General features: G+C 50.0%; 3 non-coding genes across 3 annotated transcripts; 1 reads left to right on the top strand and 2 right to left on the bottom strand.

The window, feature by feature from the left end:
• TRNAS-AGA (transfer RNA serine (anticodon AGA)) lies at positions 1-82 on the bottom strand. The gene has a single exon. It is a non-coding gene; the product is annotated as a tRNA-Ser (tRNA).
• A 3,067-nt stretch (positions 83-3,149) lies between these two features.
• Positions 3,150-3,222, top strand: TRNAK-UUU (transfer RNA lysine (anticodon UUU)). The gene has a single exon. It is a non-coding gene; the product is annotated as a tRNA-Lys (tRNA).
• Positions 3,223-9,665: 6,443 nt separating this feature from the next.
• On the bottom strand, positions 9,666-9,747 carry TRNAS-UGA (transfer RNA serine (anticodon UGA)). Its single transcript has one exon. It is a non-coding gene; the product is annotated as a tRNA-Ser (tRNA).
• Between the last annotated feature and the right edge of the window lie 218 nt (positions 9,748-9,965).

The following is a 9,965-nucleotide window of genomic DNA, read 5'->3' as shown; positions in this document are numbered from 1 at the left end:
TGTAGTCAGCAGGATTTGAACCTGTGTGGGGAGACCCCAAAGGAGTTCTAGTCCATCGCCTTAACCACTCGACCACAACTACTGGATGTACAGCTGCTGCCCTATATGATAATTCTGTTCTCACAGAATTGTCACTTCAAATGGCTCAGACCAGCTTCCCCAGCACGCTCACGGCTGTGCATTAGTGTAAGTGTGTCCATGGTAAACAGCAAAAGTTCCTGCCCATTTCCCTTCCAGCTGGAACATGATTAGTGTGTTTGTGGCTAACGATATTGCTATAGATTGTTGTTCATTCCCCACACTGACAATTCAGACAGTCCCCTTCCAATTCGAATCTCTACCATACCATTCCAATAGCCGGGGACAGGATTTCTCTGGGGCACTGAAATGTTTCAGGGGTTGGTGTGTGAGCTCAGCCTTGCATTCCATCTCTGATGTTTCATGGACTAACAACAGCAGCAGAAAGAAAGAGCCGAGCCAATATCTCCCTGGCAGGGATGCAGGTGACCATGTCCCCTCTGTCTGCCCATCGCCATTACAGGAGAGAAGGGTTCACTGGAATCGAATACCCTGGCTCAGACAAGAGACACAGGGAGGTTTTACTGTTATTGGATCTGTGCAAAGGAAATTGTGCCTCTGTGTGAAATTGAGGAGGGAAATGAAACGTCCACATGGTGGCCCAGTGCCTTAAGGAATGTGGGCGATGGAGTCTGGCTCAGAAATGATTTCACAGGAATTTGTATCAATGTATTGCCCTGATCAAAAGCTATGGCTGTAAGGTGCCACTGTTGTTAGTACTGGAACGTGCGTGAAGACACCCAAGTGGGTGTCAAGTCCATTACCTTAACGAGGGGTAGTTGATTATTTTGTCAAGATCCAAATTTCTTGGTCAAGGTCTAGTCAATGTCTGGATGACAGAGAAAATAATACACTGATAATAATAAGAAGAATTTAGAAATATTTACAGTTGCTATAGGCATAACTATGATGATTGTTTCATGTTTCACTCTTTATATCCGACACCACCATCTCCTTTCCCTTTAGCCTTGTAGTTTACCAAAGGTAAAACTAAACATCTCTTCAGATACAAAGGAGTGTTTGCGTTCATTCCTGCTAGCTACACAGAGGCCTGATGTAGCTGCTTTCAATCCTCTGGCTCTGCTGGGATAAGTAAAGTTTCACTGAACTGAAGGAGGGAGATCATTTTTTGACATATGAAGCCTCCTCTTAAAGGTGTTTGTCTGGCTGGCAGCCCTGGTTCCCAGGTCTCTCCTGAGGGAAGAAAGTTTCTGTGCAAAATACTAAAACTTTTAACAGAGAGGAGGGAAAGGCGATGCCCACGTGATGGAGCCAGTATGTACCACAACATGGTTCTTTTATGTGGGATGACTCTGAAGATTGACTGATCTCCACTCCCTTGGATTTGAAGAGATGTTTAGTTTTGCACTTGGGAACCTGTAAGGCTGAAGCAATTTTATGGATGGTGACACTACGATTGAAGGGTTATTTAATGTTGTAGAAATCATTAAAAACACTTAGTTTCAACTTGAGCTACCTGTTATTAAAGGCTGGTTTCCCCACATCAGTTCCATAAGCTCTGCTAGAAAGGCCCTGGGTTATCTCCTGCCTTTGTGGGAACTAAAGGCAATCGTCCCCTGCTGCCCTTGGCTTCAGGCTGATTTTTCTGGAGAGGGGATGTGGAATTGGTTTATTTGCTGTTGAGAAGGGAGCCAGGCCAGTTTTCAGGGACCGAGAACTCCCAGCATCTTCCCAGCCCAACCCAGGCTGCTGCCCTGTCCCAGCCTCTGTTCCCCTGGGAGCCCTGCTTGTTTGACTCTAGAGCAGGCTGGGAGCAGCAGCTGAGGCAGAGGACAGCCTGGGCTGGGCAGATGATAGGAGCAGAGCACCAGCGGCCTCTACTGGCTCCCGCCTCAGCAGCAAACAATCAGTCCCCACCCACACCCTGGGACAGCAGCCTGGAGACAAGGGCAGTGCCCAGTGGGGGGTTCTCTTTTTCCACTTCCTGGGGTGAGCAGGGACCTGGGGGTGTTTCTTGCAGGGCAGTTGGAACTGAATTGGGGAACAGGCTTTTAATAACAGGCAGCTCAAGTTCAGACTAATTTTGTTACAATTTTATTTATAATGTAAAATAATTCAAAAATAAATGGGCAGGAATGATTGGAACTCTTTTCTCCCTGTCACACAACTAAATGGCTTTTTGGCTTGTCATGATACAGGAGTCAGGTTCGTTCACTGTGCAGAATCAATGTGCACAGAAGCCTGTTGTGTTTCATTTCTTAGGTTCCACTGCCATCATGTGGCCATTTCCTTCCCCTCCTTTCTGTCTAAAGTGCAGAGCCCAGTTCCTCCGGGGAGAGAAGGACATCTTTCTTCTTTCCTTCCTCAACAGCCCCCTTCCTTGGAGAGCCCTTTGCTGGGGTCTGGGTGGGGAACAGCCTTTCCTGAGGATTAATTTCACACCGTAATTGGGGTTGATATATAGATTTTACAGCCAGACTAGATCACTAGGTACATCTGCTCTGACCTGATCCAGAACAGAGTGCAGAGAATTTTACCCAGTGACTCCTACACCCACCCCAAGATCTTCTGGCTGAAAGAGGTGGGTTCATTCAGAAAGTCATCGTGTTTGGATGTGAAGGTGGGAAATGATGGGGAAATTGGCCCCTCTTTCAAGTTTCAATGTTGTAACTTCTACATCTAGACCGAGGTGGCCAACCTGAGCCTGAGAAGGAGCCAGAATTTCCCAATGTAACTGCCAAACGTGCACCCTTGTATGCAACTACTGAGTCAATTGTGAACCTTCCCATCATTATCATTATCTCTTTGAAATAATGATGGTGATGGACACTTGGCTCGATATCTCAGTGTGCCCTGCACGTCTACAGGCTGCATTAGCCAATCGAACCATTCGGCACTTGCAGATAGGCACCTCTGTACTGTGCCTGAGTCTTGTACAGCTATGAAAGGCCAGTAGATGCCAATATTTCCCTGCCTTTTTAACCTGCACTAATACCAGGCCAAGCCAGGGCTGGGAAGAGAAACAGAGCAGCAGGTTTCCCATATTGTATCCATTTCCCTTTTTCTTGACTAGTTTCTCCTCTGCATAACTTGCACTTCGTTTGCTGTGAGCCTGGCTAACTCAGCTGGTAGAGTGTCAGACTTTTAATTTGATGGTCCAGGGTTCAAGGCCCTGGTCAGGTAATAAACTACTCACTATACCTTTAAAAATTGTTCTTCTGATGTCCTCTTTGGTGTTACTTTTTCTCTTCAAGACTGTGCCTTTCCTAAGAAGGGCCTTTGTTTGTGTGGGTTTGAAGGGGCAACTTCCTGACATCCTCTCTGTCCTTGCAGCCTGGAGGAATAAAGGCCTCTGGGCATACAGCATGTTCCTCCCCTGCATGCACATGCATACACAGAAAACACAACAGAATATCCCTAAGGAATTAGAATCACCTGCTGCCTTCATCTATCCTGCTAGATCCCCAAATGATGATACTCTTCATTATAAACCAACGTCCCCTCTACTCTCAGTGCCCCTCTTTCCCAATCCAGTGCCACTCCTATGCACATTGCTCCTCACTCCCAACCAGAGCCTACTCCTCTTCACCCTTCTCCTCTATCCCAACCCACAGCCCCCTCCTTTTTACACTGCTCCTCAATCCCAACCCAGAGCCCCATCCTATTTCCAGTGCCCCTCAATCCCAACGCACAGGCCCCTCCTATTCCCAGTGCCCCTCAATCCCAAACCACGGCTCCCTCCTTCCCTCCAGCAGCAGGTGCCTCAGACTCCCTCAGGAAGATTTTCTTGCAAGGTTTCGTGTATGAGTCTGCATGTGGATTTTACAGTGCATTGGAAATATGTTGCGTTGCTTGCCAAAATGATCACTTTTGGCTTGTGTTGGATTCCCAGTCTCCTTGTTATTGGGACAGGAGAAATAAAGGGTTGTTATCCTTGTTGTGTGAATCAAGGGCAGCACAACTGTACTTGGCAGACCCCGACTGAGGGACTCACCTTCAATTCAATAGCACTTGCTAGGCAGGGGACAAGGATTCCAAGACCAAGTGCGCTGGGGTCCCAATACTAAAATTTAGGTGTTAAACCAGCTTTAGGACAGAGTGGCAGTGGAGGGATGAGTGAGTTCCTAGACAACACAGTGAGTACGGTGCCTTCTTATTTCCCCCTCTTTCCACCCAGGATGGCAGGTGAACTCTACAGAGGCACCTCTGGGCTTGCACTGACTAAGGACAACAGCTGTGAGTGGAGTGCCGGGGGGGGCTCATGTTTAAGGACTTTTGGTTGCTGGATTTACAAACCGTAGGGAAAAGGACACTGCCCAGTTTATTTGGAGGTGGGTCTTTTCCTCATGGTTTATGTTTATGTGTTGGGGCTGTTGACATGATTTCTGCTAACCTTGGGCTTACATTGCAATGTAGACATATCCTAACAGGGCATCTATACTGTGATAAAATCCCGCTGGCCTGGATGATCTGATTTGGGCTCCTGGGAATGGAACTGGAGCCCAGGCTTGGAAACCCTCACCCCTTGTGGGGTCTCGGAGGCTGGGATCCCGAGGCTTTCGCCGTGAGGTGGTAAATTTGCACTGTAGACATCTCAGCTCAAGCTCAATATTGGGCTCTGGGAGCCCTCAAGGTTGGGAGGGAGTTTAGCAAGCAAAAAATGTAAAATGGCTGTGTGGAGTAATGCCCTGGACTCAATGGCATTTCTCCATTGGTCTGTCTGCTTTGGGGCAGGGACAATAACACATCCTGCTGCATTCGTTATTTCAAAGGGTGGTTTAGGATTTTCATTCTCACACATGGTGCATGAAGCAGGGTTCAACCCTTGGTGCAAACTAAATGAGCTGCTCACAGATTCTGGCAGCCACAATGAGCAATTGGTGTGAGAGCCCAGACCTACCCCTGTCCCAGAGGGAGGGGGGTCATCTGTGAGAGGCTGGAACAGATCTTAACTCCCAAACTTTCAGTAATTCTGTTATCAGTGCCTGTGAGTATAATTAAAACTGCCATACTGGGCTGGACCAAAGGCCCATCTAGCTCTGTGTTTTATCCACTGACAGCAGCCAATACCAGGTGCTCCAATAGTTAATCAACAAGGTACCACTGGGAGTTGAACCCAGGATTTCCTGTTTACAGGACAGGTGCTTTAACCAGCTAAGCCCTGGTGCCCACCTGTACCTTAAACACAGTGTCTGCCCACACCTGACTCCCTGCCATCCTCACTGGGGCCTGAAAAGCTTTGCTTGTGTTTGGAGTCTGCAAAGCAGAGAAGCAGGTGAGCTTTTCCTTGCAAGCTGTGTGTGTGTGATTCTTTGGCCAGGTCTGCATTACAAAGTTATTTCAGCATCATTATATCGCTCAGGTGTGTGAAAAACACACAACGCTCCCTCGGTCAGCAGCTTTTGGCTGGTGCACACACTGCAATACCACGTCTGGCGACAAAACTGCCCTGTTTTGGTGACAAAATAAAGCCATCTCGACGAGAGGCCTAGAGCTTTGTGCAGCAAACTTAAAGTGACAAATTGTCAGTGTAAATGCTGCTGGTCATTATATCACCATCACTGGCCTCCACCAATATCCCATAATGCCCGCCATGAACTCACCTGCCCTGCATTCCTGCTACAGAGGCTGAGCCCCTCCCCTTTCATAGTTCCAGAAAGTTCTGAGAGCTGAGCCGCTATCTGCCCTGGGATTAGGTTGATAGAACTGCATTGCCAGCCTAAGTAACGTAATTACACCAACCTAATTTTATAGTGTAGACTTCTCCAAAGAATCACACACACCTTGGGAGCAAAACTTCACCTGCTCCTCTGCTTTACAGAAGCCAAACACGAGCAACGTTTGTCAGGGCCCAGTGGGGATTGGCAGACAGTCAGGTGTGGGCAGACACGATGCTTTAAGTAACAGCAGGTACTATGGCTCAGGTGGTTAAAGCACCTGTTTTGTAAACAGGAGATCCTGGATTCAACTCCCAATGGTGGCCTTTGGGGCACCTGGCATTGGCTACTGTCAGAAGACAAGATTCAGAACTAGATGGACCTATGGTTTAAATTACACTCACAGGCACTGATAATAGAGTTATTGAAAGTTTGGGTGTTAAGAGCTGATAGGTCAGTGGTCCAGTTCCCTCAATGTGGTTTTACCATTTCCACTTGCTAAACTCCCTCCCAACCTCTATAAAATTACAGTGCAGACATATGGGCTCGAGCCCAACCTCTGAGGCCCCACGAAGGGTGAGGGTTTTTTAACCCAGGCTTCAGTGTGAACACAAATATCTGCAGCACAGTTTTTACCCCCTCAGCTTTATGTCTATGAGCCCAAGTCAGATGACCCAGGGCAGCCCTGCTGCCATCTTTATCCCAGGAGAGATGGACTCTAAGGGTACGTCTCCATTGCAATGGAAGCCCAGGTGTGGCACGCTGTGCTCAAAGCAGCACCCTGGAAGCCCCACATTCACCACTCTCATATAATGATCATATGGTTTGTACAAGTCTGCCTGGTGAGGATGGACACTGCTTGATTCACATCCTAGCAAAGGAGCTTCCTAACAAGCTGGAGAAACTATGAAAGAAGGGTAGAGACACCATGACTTGGCCTCTCTCCTCCATAACTCAACAGCTGGAAACACACCTGGAGGACAAAGACTGAGCTGAACTGATTCAGAAATCAGAAGAGAATACTAATCATACATTCAAACCAAATTCCCCAACCAGACTAGTATTGGTTTTTCAGCAGGATTCCTGGGCCCAGCCTTGTTGGGGTTACAAGGACTCTGCAACACATGAGAGTAGAAAGAGCGTCCTTGGGGTCAGGCAGGCCTCTGGTAAGGGGGTGGGGACTCAGATCCTTTCTCTGGCCAATTGCACCATGGTCATGTATAAACCAGGGAAGTTCCCCACAATAGCCAGACCAGAACCCGCTGTACACTTGCCCTCTGTACTCATTGCTTCTGTCTCTCTTCCCCTCATCTCTGCTGGTCTCCCTCTGAGCTTTCTTAGCACCTGGCCCCACAGCTCTTCCTGCCAGCCAGAGACTGCTTGTTCTAGGCCTGCTCCTGTGGATGTGGCCTCTCTCCTGATTCCTGAGGAAAGGAACCTTTCCAGGAAACGGCCATGGATTCTGGGAATTAGCATGTGGCTGGTGGACAGCACCAGGAATCATTTGGCTCCTGGCACACAAGGCAACTTAAAAGCTGAGCACCCAGACAAGAGCTTGAACCCTAGACCTTCAGAGTAAGAGCCTGATGCTCTACCAACTGAGTTATCTGGGCTTGTTGAAACCATCTTCACCATTCACCACGAGAGCGAGCAGGTAGGCAAAAGAGAGGCAAAAAAAATTTCTGGGAACCCCTCATGTGACCTAATGGATAAGGTGTCTGAGTGTAAATCAAAAGATTGAGGGTTCAAGTCCCTTGGTGGTTGTGTTGCTGCAGTTTTACCTTTGTGCTGAAAGTTCTGCTCCCTTCAGGGCTGGAACCTCTTCTTGGCTGCTCAGGCCAGTGCTCTGGCTTCAGCTAGAGCCCCGGGAAGGAGTTGGGGGTTGGGTGTCACAAAGGCTGGGGCATGAGCCCCAAGTGCTTCCAGTCTAGCCTTTGCCATTCCTGACTTGCCAAAGAAAGTGGGCAGCTGCCCAGGCTGGCGTGTGCGCCTGTCCCTGTGCTGGAGGGTACTTGCTACATAGCGTCTTTGGAGCCTGGGTGTTTCTCTGCTTCTTGCCAGCTCGGGAAAAGCCTCTTGGGGCAAAATCTCCTGTCCCACTGCAAAAGTGAGCACCTTGAGTGGGAACAGACAGAGGCCAGCCCTGTTTTCCTACCATCTTGTGATGTTGGCCACAGAACATCAGCAGCTGCCCTTCAGTGGATGTTTGGCATGGCAGGGAGCAGCCTGGCTGGATGTTTTTGTGCCTCTCTGAAGGCCACACCTAGACATGGTCCTGCCCTCCTCTAGCCCTGACCTCAGTTGCTCTGGGGCTTTTAAGCCTTCCCTTGGAGCTATCAGCACCAGCTGCCTCTGCTCTAGGTGCCCAGAGGAGGAGAGGTGTGCTGGGTCACTTTTACAGATGCACCTTCCCTGGTACTGCCATTGCTCAGCTGCACAGAGGAGTTTTCATCCCCACTCCCTGCCTAGCAGCCCTCTGGCACCATTCCTAAGGGCTGCCCTGCCTCACTTTCTTCCTACCATATTGGGAAAGACAGCTCTCATCATTAAAGGTCAGGTGGGCCAACTAGGGGCAGAAGCCCATTCTATGTTTTCCTACTGTAAAGCTCAAGCTCAGGAACTCACCTTGAGTGCAGATATTGTTATGTTCCCAGAGAACAAGCCAGCCCCACACAAACAGGGGCTGCTAAAGCCCAGGATTGAACCAGGGACCTTTAGATATTCAATCTAACGCTCTCCCAACTGAGCTACTTTGACACCTGCATGAGAGCATTTTGGCCTGTTTCTTCTCTGTCTGGGATGTTTTTGTCAGCAGTTTCACACAGAAAGGACAGGAAAATGAACGGCTGCTTCACACCCCCACTGGAGGAACCCGGCACCCTTAGCTGTGGTGAGTAAGAAGTGTCTGTTGGTTGGCAGGACCTGTCCCCCAGGAGCTGGAACAGCAGCTGCCGCCTCTCCCTTGGCTCCAGGCTGTGGGAAAAACTCATTGCCTGGCTGCATGCTGCTCCGTGCTCTGGAGAGCGTCTGTATGGTCTGTCAACCCCCCGTCTTCACTGAGCCAGTCTGGTAATGTCCCAAGTGCCCCCTCCAGCTTGGCAGCTGAGAGTCTGTGCAGACATCAGGCCCCCTGCCAGCCCCACAGGAAGAAGCAGCGCCAGCCCCCCCAGCACCACAGGGGCACTCAATGCACTTCCTGTGGGGAAATGGCTCCTTGACGTCCAGCTGCTAGAGTGAGAGCCAGGAGAGAGCAGTGTCTGGCTCACCGTGCGAGAGAGAAGAGACCTCATGAGTGTGGATCTCCCTCAGTCTCCCCCGCAATGCTGGTCAGTTGTATTGTCACTGTAATAGTCAGTGCTTCCCTTCAGGGCCGGCCCTAGAGGGGTCTGGGATCCGGGACAAATCCCCACTTTTGTCCCCAGGCCCTGCCCCCACCCCACTCCCATCTCTTCCCATCCTGCAAGTTCCTGCCCCATTCCTCTCCCATCCCCACCTCTTCCCGCCCCTGCTCCTCCTCCTCCTCCCCACCCAGCGCCTCCTGCACCCCACTGAACAGCTGATCACTGGCAAGTGGGAGGTGCTGAAGGGGAAGAGGAGGAGCTTGTCAGCAAGGCCTGTAGTGGGCTGGGGGGGAGCTGGCTGCCAGTGGGCGCTGAGCACCTATTTTTTCTCTGTTGGTTCTGCAGCCCCGCAGCTCCCATGGAGTCGCTGACTTGGCTTCTTTCGCACTCTAGAGAGAGGAGCAGAACCAGGGCTATGGCTGATCCATGGGGCACCAGGTGAGTGGCAGAGGCTTCAGGTGCTGAGAGTTTGCCTGACTCCTCAGGGACACAGTGTGAGGTGATGCCCCAGGGATCTCTATGAAAGGAGCAGAACAGGATTTACTTGGGGTGGAGAGAGAATTGAGAGTGTCTCAGGGGGGTGTACAGAGGTGTTGCCCGAGTTAGAGACCGGCTAAAACGCAGGCCTCACTGTGAGCAGGATTCAAACCTACACAGGGAAACCCTATTGGATTTCAACTCCAACGCCTTAACCACTCAGCCATCACAACTGTGAGTGAAAAAGTGCCCCAATGCCAGAGAAACTGAAAGAATCACAATGACCAGGTGTGAAGTCATCTGAACTACAGAATTCCCACCGCAAACCTAGCTCCCAAAGCACGGGGGGCGGGGGATTTGGGGTTTGTTCTCTTTGCCTAACCATGTGCAGTCACACAGAGAGCGCGTTTAAAAGTCTCCCCTCCCACAGAGCGGGAATGGGAAATGATTC

Source organism: Gopherus flavomarginatus, unplaced genomic scaffold (genome assembly GCF_025201925.1).
Source record: "Gopherus flavomarginatus isolate rGopFla2 unplaced genomic scaffold, rGopFla2.mat.asm mat_scaffold_34_arrow_ctg1, whole genome shotgun sequence".
In the NCBI taxonomy this organism is placed as follows: Eukaryota; Metazoa; Chordata; order Testudines; family Testudinidae; genus Gopherus; species Gopherus flavomarginatus.
This window is presented reverse-complemented; position numbering and strand designations above follow the sequence as displayed.